Source organism: Oncorhynchus nerka, linkage group LG25 (assembly GCF_034236695.1).
Source record: "Oncorhynchus nerka isolate Pitt River linkage group LG25, Oner_Uvic_2.0, whole genome shotgun sequence".
NCBI classification, from domain to species: Eukaryota; Metazoa; Chordata; class Actinopteri; order Salmoniformes; family Salmonidae; genus Oncorhynchus; species Oncorhynchus nerka.
In genome coordinates this window covers 27,428,053-27,444,304 of record NC_088420.1, presented here as the reverse complement: position 1 = coordinate 27,444,304, position 16,252 = coordinate 27,428,053, and the positions used below count along the sequence as shown (strand labels likewise).

Sequence of the window (16,252 nt, the reverse complement as noted above, 5' to 3'; positions counted from 1 at the left end):
CTCCACCACCACCGGTGAGTTACCTACCTCCCTCCACCACCACCGGTGAGTTACCTACCCCTCCACCACCACCGGTGAGTTACCTACCTCCCTCCACCACCGGTGAGTTGCCCACCACCACCGTGAGTTACCTACCTCACTCCACCACTGGTGAGTTACCTACCTCCTCCACCACCACCGGTGAGTTACCTACCTCCTCCACCACCAGTGAGTTACCTACCTCCCTCCACCACCGGTGAGTTACCTACCTCCCTCCACCACCACCGGTGAGTTACCTACCTCCCTCCACCACCACCGGTGAGTTACCTACCTCCCTCCACCACCACCGGTGAGTTACCTACCTCCCTCCACCACTACCGGTGAGTTACCTACCTCCCTCCACCACTACCGGTGAGTTACCTACCTCCCTCCACCACCGGTGAGTTACCTACCTCCCTCCACCACCACCGGTGAGTTACCTACCTCCCTCCACCACCGGTGAGTTACCTACCTCCTCCACCACCACCGGTGAGTTACCTACCTCCTCCACCACCACCGGTGAGTTACCTACCTCCCTCCACCACCGGTGAGTTACCTACCTCCCTCCACCACCGGTGAGTTACCTACCTCCCTCCACCACCACCGGTGAGTTACCTACCTCCTCCACCACCACCGGTGAGTTACCTACCTCCTCCACCACCACCGGTGAGTTACCTACCTCCTCCCACCACCGGTGAGTTACCTACCTCCTCCACCATCACCGGTGAGTTACCTACCTCCCTCCACCACCGGTGAGTTACCTACCTCCTCCACCACCACCGGTGAGTTACCTACCTCCTCCACCACTGGTGAGTTACCAACCTCCCTCCACCACCACCGGTGAGTTACCTCCACCCTCCACCACCAGTGAGTTACCTACCTCCCTCCACCACCGTGAGTTACCTACCTCCTCCACCACCACCGGTGAGTTACCTACCTCCTCCACCACCACCGGTGAGTTACCTACCTCCCTCCACCACCACCGGTGAGTTACCTACCTCCTCCACCACTGGTGAGTTACCTACCTCCCTCCCACCACTGGTGAGTTACCTACCTCCCTCCACCACCACCGTGAGTTACCTACCTCCCTCCACCACCAGTGAGTTACCTACCTCCTCCACCACCGGTGAGTTACCTACCTCCCTCCACCACCACCGGTGAGTTACCTACCTCCCTCCACCACCACCGGTGAGTTACCTACCTCCCTCCACCACCGGTGAGTTACCTACCTCCCTCCACCACCGGTGAGTTACCTACCTCCCTCCACCACCACCGGTGAGTTACCTACCTCCCTCCACCACCACCGGTGAGTTACCTACCTCCACTGGTGAGTTACACCACCACCGGTGAGTTACCTACCCTCCACCACCACCGGTCCTCCTCCCACCACCACCGGTGAGTTACCTACCTCCCTCCACCACCACCGGTGAGTTACCTACCTCCCTCCACCACCACCGGTGAGTTACCTACCTCCCTCCACCACCGGTGAGTTACCTACCTCCCTCCACCACCACCGGTGAGTTACCTACCTCCCTCCACCACCACCGGTGACTTACCTACCTCCCTCCACCACCGGTGAGTTGCCTACCTCCCTCGACCACCGGTGAGTTACCTACCTCACTCCACCACTGGTGAGTTACCTACCTCCCTCCACCACCACCGGTGAGTTACCTACCTACCTCCCTCCACCACCACCGGTGAGTTACCTACCTCCCTCCACCACCACCGGTGAGTTACCTACCTCCCTCCACCACCACCGGTGAGTTACCTACCTCCCTCCACCACCACCGGTGAGTTACCTACCTCCCTCCACCACCACCGGTGAGTTACCTACCTCCCTCCACCACCGGTGAGTTACCTACCTCCTCCACCACCACCGGTGAGTTACCTACCTCCCTCCACCACCACCGGTGAGTTACCTGACCTCCTCCTCCCACCACCGGTGAGTTACCTCCCTCCACCACCACCGGTGAGTTACCTACCTCCCTCCACCACCACCGGTGAGTTACCTACCTCCCTCCACCACCGGTGAGTTACCTACCTCCTCCACCACCACCGGTGAGTTACCTACCTCCCTCCACCACCACCGGTGAGTTACCCTCCACCACCACCGGTGAGTTACCTACCTCCTCCACCACCACCGGTGAGTTACCTACCTCCCTCCACCACCACCGGTGAGTTACCTACCTCCCTCCACCACCGGTGAGTTACCTACCTCCCTCCACCACCACCGGTGAGTTACCTACCTCCCTCCACCACCGGTGAGTTACCTACCTCCCTCCACCACCACCGTGAGTTACCTACCTCCCCACCACCACCGGTGAGTTACCTACCTCCCTCCACCACCACCGGTGAGTTACCTACCTCCCTCCACCACCACCGGTGAGTTACCTACCTCCCTCCACCACCACCGGTGAGTTACCTACCTCCCTCCACCACCACGTGAGTTACCTACCTCCTCCACCACCACCGTGAGTTACCTACCTCCCTCCACCACCGGTGAGTTACCTACCTCCCTCCACCACCAGGTGAGTTACCTACCTCCACCACACCACCACCGGTGAGTTACCTACCTCCCTCCACCACCACCGGTGAGTTACCTACCTCCCTCCACCACCACCGGTGAGTTACCTACCTCCTCCACCACCACCGGTGAGTTACCTACCTCCCTCCACCACCACCGGTGAGTTACCTACCTCCCTCCACCACCACCGGTGAGTTACCTACCTCCCTCCACCACCGGTGAGTTACCTACCTCCTCCACCACCACCGGTGAGTTACCTACCTCCCTCCACCACCACCGTGAGTTACCTACCTCCTCCACCACCACCGGTGAGTTACCTACCTCCCTCCACCACCACCGGTGAGTTACCTACCTCCTCCACCACCACCGGTGAGTTACCTACCTCCCTCCACCACCGGTGAGTTACCTACCTCCTCCACCACCACCGGTGAGTTACCTACCTCCCTCCACCACCACCGTGAGTTACCTACCTCCCTCCACCACCACCGGTGAGTTACCTACCTCCCTCCACCACCACCGGTGAGTTACCTCCCTCCACCACCACCACCACCGGTGAGTTACCTACCTCACTCCACCACCGGTGAGTTACCTACCTCCTCCACCACCACCGGTGAGTTACCTACCTCCCTCCACCACCGGTGAGTTACCTACCTCCTCCACCACCACCGGTGAGTTACCTACCTCCCTCCACCACCACCGGTGAGTTACCTACCTCCCTCCACCACCGGTGAGTTACCTACCTCCTCCACCACCACCGGTGAGTTACCTACCTCCTCCACCACCACCGGTGAGTTACCTACCTCCCTCCACCACCGGTGAGTTACCTACCTCCCTCCACCACCACCGGTGAGTTACCTACCTCCCCTCCACCACCACCGGTGAGTTACCTACCTCCCTCCACCACCACCGGTGAGTTACCTACCTCCCTCCACCACCACCGGTGAGTTACCTACCTCCCTCCACCACCGGTGAGTTACCTACCTCCCTCCACCACCACCGGTGAGTTACCTACCTCCTCCACCACCACCGGTGAGTTACCTACCTCCTCCACCACCACCGGTGAGTTACCTACCTCCCCACCACCACCGGTGAGTTACCTACCTCCCTCCACCACCGGTGAGTTACCTACCTCCCTCCACCACCACCGGTGAGTTACCTACCTCCCTCCACCACCACCGTGAGTTACCTACCTCCCTCCACCACCACCGGTGAGTTACCTACCTCCCTCCACCACCGGTGAGTTACCTACCTCCCTCCACCACCACCGGTGAGTTACCTACCTCCCTCCCACCACCGGTGAGTTACCTACCTCCCTCCACCACCACCGGTGAGTTACCTACCTCCCTCCACCACCACCGGTGAGTTACCTACCTCCCACCACCACCGGTGAGTTACCTACCTCCTCCACCACCACCGGTGAGTTACCTACCTCCCTCCACCACCACCGGTGAGTTACCTACCTCCCTCCACCACCACCGGTGAGTTACCTACCTCCTCCACCACCACCGGTGAGTTACCTACCTCCCTCCACCACCGGTGAGTTACCTACCTCCTCCACCACCGGTGAGTTACCTACCTCCTCCACCACCACCGGTGAGTTACCTTCCCTCCACCACCAGTGAGTTACCTACCTCCCCCACCACCGGTGAGTTACCTACCTCCCTCCACCACCACCGGTGAGTTACCTACCTCCCTCCACCACCACCGGTGAGTTACCTACCTCCTCCACCACCACCGGTGAGTTACCTACCTCCCTCCACCACCACCGGTGAGTTACCTACCTCCCCACCACCACCACCGGTGAGTTACCTACCTCCCTCCACCACCACCGGTGAGTTACCTACCTCCCTCCACCACCGGTGAGTTACCTACCTCCTCCACCACCACCGGTGAGTTACCTACCTCCCCTCCACCACCACCGGTGAGTTACCTACCTCCCTCCACCACCACCGGTGAGTTACCTACCTCCTCCACCACCACCGGTGAGTTACCTACCTCCCTCCACCACCACCGGTGAGTTACCTACCTCCCTCCACCACCACCGGTGAGTTACCTACCTCCCTCCACCACCACCGGTGAGTTACCTACCTCCCTCCACCACCACCGGTGAGTTACCTACCTCCCCACCACCGGTCCACCACCGGTGAGTTACCTACCTCCCTCCACCACCACCGGTGAGTTACCTACCTCCTCCACCACCACCGGTGAGTTACCTACCTCCCTCCACCACCACCGGTGAGTTACCTACCTCCTCCACCACCACCGGTGAGTTACCTACCTCCCTCCACCACCACCGGTGAGTTACCTACCTCCCTCCACCACCGGTGAGTTACCTACCTCCCTCCACCACCACCGGTGAGTTACCTACCTCCCTCCACCACCGGTGAGTTACCTACCTCCCTCCACCACCACCGGTGAGTTACCTACCTCCCTCCACCACCACCGGTGAGTTACCTACCTCCTCCACCACCACCGGTGAGTTACCTACCTCCCTCCACCACCGGTGAGTTACCTACCTCCCTCCACCACCACCGGTGAGTTACCTACCTCCCTCCACCACCGGTGAGTTACCTACCTCCTCCACCACTGGTGAGTTACCTACCTCCCTCCACCACCACCGGTGAGTTACCTACCTCCCTCCACCACCACCGGTGAGTTACCTACCTCCCTCCACCACCGGTGAGTTACCTACCTCCCACCACCACCGGTGAGTTACCTACCTCCTCCACCACCACCGGTGAGTTACCTACCTCCTCCTCCACCACCGGTGAGTTACCTACCTCCCTCCACCACCACCGGTGAGTTACCTACCTCCCTCCACCACCACCGGTGAGTTACCTACCTCCCTCCACCACCGGTGAGTTACCTACCTCCCTCCACCACCACCGGTGAGTGACCTATCTCCCTCCACCACTGGTGAGTTACCTACCTCCCTCCACCACCGGTGAGTTACCTACCTCCCTCCACCACCACCGGTGAGTTACCTACCTCCCTCCACCACCGGTGAGTTACCTACCTCCCTCCACCACCGGTGAGTTACCTACCTCCCTCCACACCACCGGTGAGTTACCTACCTCCCTCCACCACCACCGGTGAGTTACCTACCTCCCTCCACCACCACCGGTGAGTTACCTACCTCCCTCCACCACCGGTGAGTTACCTACCTCCCTCCACCACCACCGGTGAGTTACCTACCTCCCTCCACCACCGGTGAGTTACCTACCTCCTCCACCACCACCGGTGAGTTACCTACCTCCCTCCACCACCGGTGAGTTACCTACCTCCCTCCACCACCGGTGAGTTACCTACCTCCCTCCACCACCGGTGAGTTACCTACCTCCCTCCACCACCACCGGTGAGTTACCTACCTCCCTCCACCACCGGTGAGTTACCTACCTCCCTCCACCACCACCGGTGAGTTACCTACCTCCCTCCACCACCACCGGTGAGTTACCTACCTCCCTCCACCACCACCGGTGAGTTACCTACCTCCCTCCACCACCGGTGAGTTACCTACCTCCCTCCACCACCACCGGTGAGTTACCTACCTCCCTCCACCACCGGTGAGTTACCTACCTCCCTCCACCACCACCGGTGAGTTACCTACCTCCCTCCACCACCACCGGTGAGTTACCTACCTCCTCCACCACCACCGGTGAGTTACCTACCTCCTCCACCACCACCGGTGAGTTACCTACCTCCTCCACCACCACCGGTGAGTTACCTACCTCCTCCACCACCACCGGTGAGTTACCTACCTCCCTCCACCACCGGTGAGTTACCTACCTCCCTCCACCACCACCGGTGAGTTACCTACCTCCTCCACCACCACCGGTGAGTTACCTACCTCCTCCACCACCACCGGTGAGTTACCTACCTCCCTCCACCACCACCGGTGAGTTACCTACCTCCCTCCACCACCACCGGTGAGTTACCTACCTCCTCCACCACCACCGGTGAGTTACCTACCTCCCTCCACCACCGGTGAGTTACCTACCTCCCTCCACCACCACCGGTGAGTTACCTACCTCCCTCCACCACCACCACCGGTGAGTTACCTACCTCCCTCCACCACCGGTGAGTTACCTACCTCCCTCCACCACCACCGGTGAGTTACCTACCTCCCTCCACCACCACCGGTGAGTTACCTACCTCCCTCCACCACCGGTGAGTTACCTACCTCCCTCCACCACCACCGGTGAGTTACCTACCTCCCTCCACCACCACCGTGAGTTACCTACCTCCCTCCACCACCACCGGTGAGTTACCTACCTCCCTCCACCACCACCGGTGAGTTACCTACCTCCCTCCACCACCGGTGAGTTACCTACCTCCTCCACCACCACCGGTGAGTTACCTACCTCCTCCACCACCACCGGTGAGTTACCTACCTCCCTCCACCACCACCGGTGAGTTACCTACCTCCCTCCACCACCAGTGAGTTACCTACCTCCCTCCACCACCACCGGTGAGTTACCTACCTCCCTCCACCACCGGTGAGTTACCTACCTCCCCACCACCACCGGTGAGTTACCTACCTCCCTCCACCACCACCGGTGAGTTACCTACCTCCCTCCACCACCGGTGAGTTACCTACCTCCTCCACCACCACCGGTGAGTTACCTACCTCCCTCCACCACCGGTGAGTTACCTACCTCCTCCACCACCACCTCCTCCACCACCACCGGTGAGTTACCTACCTCCCTCCACCACCACCGGTGAGTTACCTACCTCCCTCCACCACCGGTGAGTTACCTACCTCCCTCCACCACCACCGGTGAGTTACCTACCTCCCTCCACCACCGGTGAGTTACCTACCTCCTCCACCACCACCGGTGAGTTACCTACCTCCCTCCACCACCACCGGTGAGTTACCTACCTCCTCCACCACCACCGGTGAGTTACCTACCTCCCCCTCCACCACCACCGTGAGTTACCTACCTCCCTCCTCACCACCGGTGAGTTACCTACCTCCTCCACCACCACTGGTGAGTTACCTACCTCCCTCCACCACCACCGGTGAGTTACCTACCTCCCTCCACCACCACCGGTGAGTTACCTACCTCCTCCACCACCACCGGTGAGTTACCTACCTCCTCCACCACCACCGGTGAGTTACCTACCTCCCTCCACCACCACCGGTGAGTTACCTACCTCCTCCACCACCACCGGTGAGTTACCTACCTCCCTCCACCACCACCGGTGAGTTACCTACCTCCTCCCACCACCACCGGTGAGTTACCTACCCTCCCTCCACCACCACCGGTGAGTTACCTACCTCCCTCCACCACCACCGGTGAGTTACCTACCTCCCTCCACCACCACCGGTGAGTTACCTACCTCCCTCCACCACCACCGGTGAGTTACCTACCTCCCTCCACCACCACCGGTGAGTTACCTACCTCCCTCCACCACCGGTGAGTTACCTACCTCCCTCCACCACCACCGGTGAGTTACCTACCTCCCTCCACCACCACCGGTGAGTTACCTACCTCCCTCCACCACCGGTGAGTTACCTACCTCCCTCCACCACCACCGGTGAGTTACCTACCTCCCTCCACCACCACCGGTGAGTTACCTACCTCCCTCCACCACCACCGGTGAGTTACCTACCTCCCTCCACCACCGGTGAGTTACCTACCTCCCTCCACCACCACCGGTGAGTTACCTACCTCCCTCCACCACCACCGGTGAGTTACCTACCTCCCTCCACCACCACCGGTGAGTTACCTACCTCCCTCCACCACCACCGGTGAGTTACCTACCTCCCTCCACCACCACCGGTGAGTTACCTACCTCCCTCCACCACCGGTGAGTTACCTACCTCCCTCCACCACCACCGGTGAGTTACCTACCTCCCTCCACCACTGGTGAGTTACCTACCTCCCTCCACCACCGGTGAGTTACCTACCTCCCTCCACCACCACCGGTGAGTTACCTCCTCCACCACCTCCCTCCACCACCACCGGTGAGTTACCTACCCCTCCACCACCGGTGAGTTACCTACCTCCTCCACCACCACCGGTGAGTTACCTACCTCCCTCCACCACCACCGGTGAGTTACCTACCTCCCTCCACCACCACCGGTGAGTTACCTACCTCCCCCACCACCACCGGTGAGTTACCTACCTCCCTCCACCACCGGTGAGTTACCTACCTCCCTCCACCACCGGTGAGTTACCTACCTCCCTCCACCACCGGTGAGTTACCTACCTCCCTCCACCACCACCGGTGAGTTACCTACCTCCCTCCACCACCGGTGAGTTACCTACCTCCTCCACCACCACCGGTGAGTGACCTACCTCCCTCCACCACCACCGTGAGTTACCTACCTCCCTCCACCACCGGTGAGTTACCTACCTCCTCCACCACCACCGGTGAGTTACCTACCTCCCCTCCACCACCGGTGAGTTACCTACCTCCCCCACCACCACTGGTGAGTTACCTACCTCCCTCCACCACCACCGGTGAGTTACCTACCTCCCTCCACCACCACCGGTGAGTTACCTACCTCCCTCCACCACCACCGGTGAGTTACCTACCTCCCTCCACCACCACCGGTGAGTTACCTACCTCCCTCCACCACCGGTGAGTTACCTACCTCCCTCCACCACCACCGGTGAGTTACCTACCTCCCTCCACCACCGGTGAGTTACCTACCTCCCTCCACCACCACCGGTGAGTTACTCCTCCACCTCCCTCCACCACCACCGGTGAGTTACCTACCTCCCTCCACCACCGGTGAGTTACCTACCTCCCTCCACCACCACCGGTGAGTTACCTACCTCCCTCCACCACCGGTGAGTTACCTACCTCCCTCCACCACCACCGGTGAGTTACCTACCTCCCTCCACCACCGGTGAGTTACCTACCTCCCTCCACCACTGGTGAGTTACCTACCTCCCCCCACCACCACCGGTGAGTTACCTACCTCCCTCCACCACCACCGGTGAGTTACCTACCTCCCTCCACCAAAACCGGTGAGTTACCTACCTCCCTCCACCACCTGTGAGTTACCTACCTCCCTCCACCACCACCGGTGAGTTACCTACCTCCCTCCACCACCGGTGAGTAACCTACCTCCCTCCACCACCACCGGTGAGTTACCTACCTCCCTCCACCACCGGTGAGTTACCTACCTACCTCCCTCCACCACCGGTGAGTTTACCTACCTCCCTCCACCACCACCGGTGAGTTACCTACCTCCCTCCACCACCACCGGTGAGTTACCTACCTCCCTCCACCACCACCAGTGAATTACCTACCTCCCTCCACCACCGGTGAGTTACCTACCTCCCTCCACCACCGGTGAGTTACCTACCTCCCTCCACCACCACCGGTGAGTTACCTATCTCCCTCCACCACTGGTGAGTTACCTACCTCCCTCCACCACCACAGGTGAGTTACCTACCTCCCTCCACCACCACCGGTGAGTTACCTACCTCCCTCCACCACCGGTGAGTTACCTACCTCCCTCCACCACCACCGGTGAGTTACCTACCTCCCTCCACCACCACCGGTGAGTTACCTACCTCCCTCCACCACCGGTGAGCCACCTCACATGAACCACACAGGGAGCTCAGTACAGGCCATATCAATGAAGCCGTAACATGTCCTCTCTCCTCTCGTTCATCAGAGAGCCGTAACCCAGGGTTTTCCTTGATGCTGCTGGAGCTTGAGCTGGAGCTGGAGATGGAGATGGCGTGAGTTGAGCACACAGCATGGTGCTCTCCCGCTGTGCTCATACAGACCACCCCTGGTTAACATTGTTTATTAGAGCAGAGAGTATATAAAGTAACACATAGATTACACAGAAATGTCTCAGTATTATTACAGCCTTTTTTTTTTGCCTTGTGCCAGGCCGTACTTAATTGACCTGCCTCGTAAAATAAAAAATAAAAATGTTTCTCTGAGAGAGTGTCATCGTACACTGAGAGAGTGTCATCATAACATAAGACCACACATTACAATGTGCCATGCTTGTCAGGGTTGTGCCCTGTCAGATACTAATTGTTGTGTCTTTATCTCTGTCAGGAGGACCAAGGCCCTGGCAGCCTACCAGCAGCAGGCATTGTGTGTGACAAGGCTGGTCAGAGAGGTCAAGACCCTTAGAGAACAGGTGAGAGTAATCAGCCATAAGAGGATATTTTATGGAACATAAAGCCCTGCTAGATAACTGTACATTCAATACATCTGTGTTAACACATTCAGTTGGAGCTACAGAGGAGGGAAGTGGACAACCTAAACAATGAGTTGGACAAGGAGAGAGAGCGACGGCACAGAGTAGGTCTGTTTCACATTTCTTGGCCACAGTAGTGTGTGTCTGTCAGTGTCAGGCCCTACTTACAGTAGTTGTGATCAGACTTATCCACAATGCTGTATAGAATTATAAGGTATTCATTCATGTGTTCTGTTTATGTGTATAGAACAGCAGTTGTTGGAGTATAAACTAAGGAAGACACGACAGCTCCTAGAGAGGCAGGTGATTTGCGACTCAGGTCAGTGTTTATAGCTTTGAATACATGTTCTAATGTGTGTTCTTTTGTTCCCTGTTATTAGTTCCTCCAGCACCCTCTGCTGACCATACTAGATTACTGATATCGGTTACTGAGAAGCAGTTTTTATACATTACTGTATAACTATGTTTGAATGTGACATTAAACAGTATTACTTTGTTCTGTTTTTAGATGATTCTGACCAGAATGACCCAGAATCTCCCTGTGAACCTATCAGCTCACCTCCCAGTCCTTTAGGCCTGTCATTGGATGCAGAGATGTAGGAGATTGAAGCTGTAAATGGAGTCAAGCCTCAGAAGATTCTGGTACAATATTTACAGAACAAAGTTATTGAAATATTACTTTCTATTTTGGACAAAGGGCTCATAACTAGTTTTAAAATGTAAATATTTTTTTGCAGGAAACAAGAGCACTATTATGGATACTTCAAGGCTACATAGGGCACTTGTGTGTACGTATGTGTGTGTGTGTGCCTGTGTGTATTTTAACCATATTTAATTCAGACTATTGTGCTGCACTGTATGTCTACCTCAGTAGCTTTGAGGAAATAAAAGTGAATGCCTGACTGAATTAAATAATTAGAGCCCAATTCAGTGTGTTTATCATGTTTATAGCACTTCAATACATTTCAAATCTAATTCTAGCCAACCCTTATTTAACATCATTGTGATTTAATTTCTTTAGGAAGAAGTCAACATTATAAAGATAAGCAGAAAAACAGCACACACACTGTTTCTACACTGTGTGTACAGACTATTAGAAACTGTCTAGCTGGCTCAGCACCATGGCCACAGTAGTGCTGTAGATAACCCAGTCTCATGTAGTAGCAGTAGAGGAACTGGTTGTTGTAGCCGACGTCAGGTATCTTCAGACGACTTGTGACCTTGGTCTGTAGGTCATAGTGGGCCAGCTCAGCGGAGTCGCAGCAGTTATAGAACACTGCCTCACCATACCACGGTGCCGAAGCCCTGGATGGAATTAGCAAGGCTGGGGGACGGTGCCACGGACACATCCTCGTGGTTCTTGGAGGTCATAAAGTTGTCATAGGGGCTGTAACGGCGACCGATGTCCCCCAGTCTGTGGCCGTTCACAAGGGGCTGAATATAGTAGAAGTCCTCACTGCCCTCCTGGCCTAAGATATCTGAGCTGTCTCTCAAAAACACACATTGACACTCATTTATGAACTGATCTGGGATTGTCCTACAGGACTCTATGCCATTCTTCAGAAAGCTGCACTTTTCTTTCAGCATCTTCATGTTAAAGGTGTTTGACAAATGCATCCTACAGTATCTATCTCCTTACACACCGCATCGATCTGGGAGACACCCAGTGAAGAGACATTATTAGCACATGACACATTAGAGTACCCAGAGAAGGGCCTTTGCAAGCTCTCATTTCTTACCCATCTGAGATGCATTGATAACCGCTTCGGCTAGATTGTATTACATGTTGTAATAAATCTATATCATTTTAGGTTGAGAGGCAGGTTTGGTGTTGATATAATGTGTTAGATTGGGGCAAGATCTTTAAAAAATGTATACTTAAAAAACTGGAAATCAACCAATCCTCCGTTGTTAATGCAATGTAAAGGTCAAATGCTTTATTATGTAAAAATGTAAAGTGTGTGGGCGACGGAGAGAAAAACAAAATGGTGCAGTTTGAGGCTTTGTGGCGGAAAGTGAGGTGGGAGCTGGAGACAGGGGTGTGGTCTAGTGGGTCTGGGCAGGTGTGATGTAGTTGATGTTTGTATGATGTGAATGTTTTGTATTGTTTATAAAAGGTCAAATAAAATCATACAAAAAAAGATTGTCCAAGATGACGTGTAATAAAGTGAACTATACTGTATGTACCTCCTTGGTCCATGTTTGAGTCTGATCACTTGGCTTGTCTTGGTGTATGAAGCCTCCAGCTCCCTCAGTTCCTTGGCTAGCTGACGCAGGTGCAGGGAGGTGTACAGACCCTGGTCGTTCAGGTACTGGTACGGCTTCTGGCTAGCAGTCATGTTCTCAATAGTGGCCTGGATCAGAGGAAGCCTCTCGTTGGAAAGCATCACCTAACAATCAGTTGAGAAATAAAAATATCAATCAACTTAAAATGCACACTGATGCACACAAAACATCATTTTGATTTTGATCATATGTCCATGGTTATGTTGTTTAACAGGAAACCATGTCAGAACATAATCATAGCCCACTGTAAAACACCTAGCCCACTGTGACACACCTAACCCACCGTTACACACCTAGCCCACCGTTACACACCTAACCCACCGTTACACACCTAGCCCACCGTTACACACCTAGCCCACCGTTACACACCTAACCCACTGTAAAACACCTAGCCCACTGTAAAACACCTAGCCCACTGTGACACACCTAACCCACTGTAAAACACCTAGCCCACTGTGACACACCTAGCCCACTGTAAAACACCTAGCCCACTGTAAAACACCTAGCCCACTGTAAAACACCTAGCCCACTGTGACACACCTAACCCACTGTAAAACACCTAGCCCACTGTAAAACACCTAGCCCACTGTAAAACACCTAGCCCACTGTGACACACCTAACCCACTGTAAAACACCTAGCCCACCGTTACACACCTAACCCACTGTAAAACACCTAGCCCACTGTAAAACACCTAGCCCACTGTAAAACACCTAGCCCACTGTGACACACCTAACCCACTGTAAAACAACTAGCCCACCGTTACACACCTAACCCACTGTAAAACACCTAGCCCACTGTAAAACACCTAGCCCACTGTGACACACCTAACCCACTGTAAAACACCTAGCCCACTGTGACACACCTAACCCACTGTAAAACACCTAGCCCACTGTAAAACACCTAGCCCACTGTAAAACACCTAGCCCACTGTGACATACCTAACCCACTGTAAAACACCTAGCCCACCGTTACACACCTAACCCACTGTAAAACACCTAGTCCACTGTAAAACACCTAGCCCACTGTGACACACCTAACCCACTGTAAAACACCTAGCCCACTGTAAAACACCTAGCTCACTGTAAAACACCTAGCCCACTGTGACACACCTAACCCACTGTAAAACACCTAGCCCACCGTTACACACCTAACCCACTGTAAAACACCTAGCCCACTGTGACACACCTAACCCACTGTAAAACACCTAGCCCACTGTGACACACCTAACCCACTGTAAAACACCTAGCCCACTGTGACACACCTAACCCACTGTAAAACACCTAGCTCACTGTGACACACCTAACCCACTGTAAAACACCTAGCCCACTGTGACACACCTAACCCACTGTAAAACATCTAGCCCACTGTAAAACACCTAGCCCACTGTAAAACACCTAGCCCACTGTAAAACACCTAGCCCACTGTGACACACCTAACCCACCGTTACACGCCTTACCAGTGCCTGATGTTTTTGCAGGAAGTCTCCGCAGTCCTGCACCAGATGCATAACCCCGTCGAACTTCAGGCCAGGGAACGCCTAGACCTGGGGTCTCCAACCTTTTCTAGAGACTTTTTTTTATTTTTAAGGAATACACATCGCAAGCTACTATTTTTTAAATATCTTTCAAATATGCACAACTCTTCCCCGGGTCCTTGGTGCACAAGATATGTGTTTTCTGTTAAATTATCATTTGTATTTTCTGGAATTCTGTTTTCTGTGTCAATTTTGCTGTCCTATTTTATTTGTTTTAATTACGTTTTTTACTCTCAATATTATGGTTATTAATAGATAAACGATGTAAATGGGTGTTCTGAGTCCATGTCAATGCTTAAATCACATCAGAATACCAATTTTGAGGTAAGAAATAATAATGTTTTAGATTTGTTTGTGTATTTCCCCTTTAGTTGAACATTTAGAAAGAGAGGAATTGGTCTAGCAATGTTCCTGTTAGGTCTACTGCTGCCGAGTGGGATCATGTCAAAGTGTCTCTGATTGGATAGTATCAATCAATCAAATGTATTTATAAAGCCCTTCTTATATCAGCTGATGTCACAACGTGACAGCCTAAAATCCCAAACAGCAAGCAATGCAGGTGTAGAAGCACGGTGGCTAGGAAAAACTCCCTACAAAGGCCAGAACCTAGGAAGAAACCTAGAGAGGAACCAGGTTATGGTGGTGGCCAGTCCTCTTCTGGCTGTGCCGGGTGGAGATTATAACAGAACATGGAACAAGATGTTCAGATGTTCATAGATGACCAGCAGGGTCAAATAATGATAATCACAGTGGTTGTCGAGGGTGCAACAGGTCAGCACCTCAGGAGTAAATGTCAGTTGGCTTTTCATAGCCGAACATTCAGAGTATCTCTACAGCTCCTGCTGTCTCTAGAGAGTTGAAAACAGCAGGTCTGGGCCAAGGCAGCACATCCGGTGAACAGGTCAGGGTTCCATAGACGCAGGCAGAACTGTTAAACTGGAGCAGCAGCACAGCCAGGTGGACTGGGGGCAGCAAGGAGTCATCAGGCCAGGTAGTCCTGAGGCATGGTCCTAGGGCTCAGGTCCTCCGAGAGAGAGAGAGAAAGAAAGAAATAGAGAAAAAGAGAAAGAGAAAAAAGAGAGCGAGTGTTAGAGAGAGCATACTTAAATTCACACAGGACACCGGATAAGACAGGAGAAATACTCCAGATATAACAGACTGACCCTAACCCCCCCCCCCCCCCGACACATAAACTATTACAGCATAAATACTGGAGGCTGAGACAGGAAGGGTCGGGAGATACTGCGGCCCAGTCAAACGATACCCCCGGACAGTGCCAAACAGGCAGGTTATAATCCCACCCACTTTACCAAAGCACAGCCCCCACACCACTAGAAGGATATCTTCAACCACCAACTTACCATCCTGAGACAAGGCCGAGTATAGCCCACGAAATCTCCCCCACAGCATAACCCAAGGGGTTGACTCAACCCACTCAAGTGACACACCCCTCCTAGGGATGGCATGGAAGAGCACCAGTAAGCCAGTGACTCAGCCCCTGTAATAAGGTTAGAGGCAGAGAATCCCAGTGGAGAGAGGGGAACCGGCTAGGCAGAGACAGCAAGGGCGGTTTGTTGCTCAAGTGCCTTTTCGTTCACCTTCACACTCCTGGGCCAGACTACACTCAATCACAGGACCTACTGAAGAGATGAGTCTTCAATAAAGACGTAAAGGTTGAGACCGAGTCTGCGTCTCTCACATGGATTGGCA

General features: G+C 54.6%; 1 pseudogene; it reads right to left on the bottom strand.

The window, feature by feature from the left end:
• Nucleotides 1-11,680: 11,680 nt before the first annotated feature.
• Nucleotides 11,681-14,515, bottom strand: LOC135564570 (uncharacterized; annotated as a pseudogene).
• Nucleotides 14,516-16,252: the final 1,737 nt, after the last annotated feature.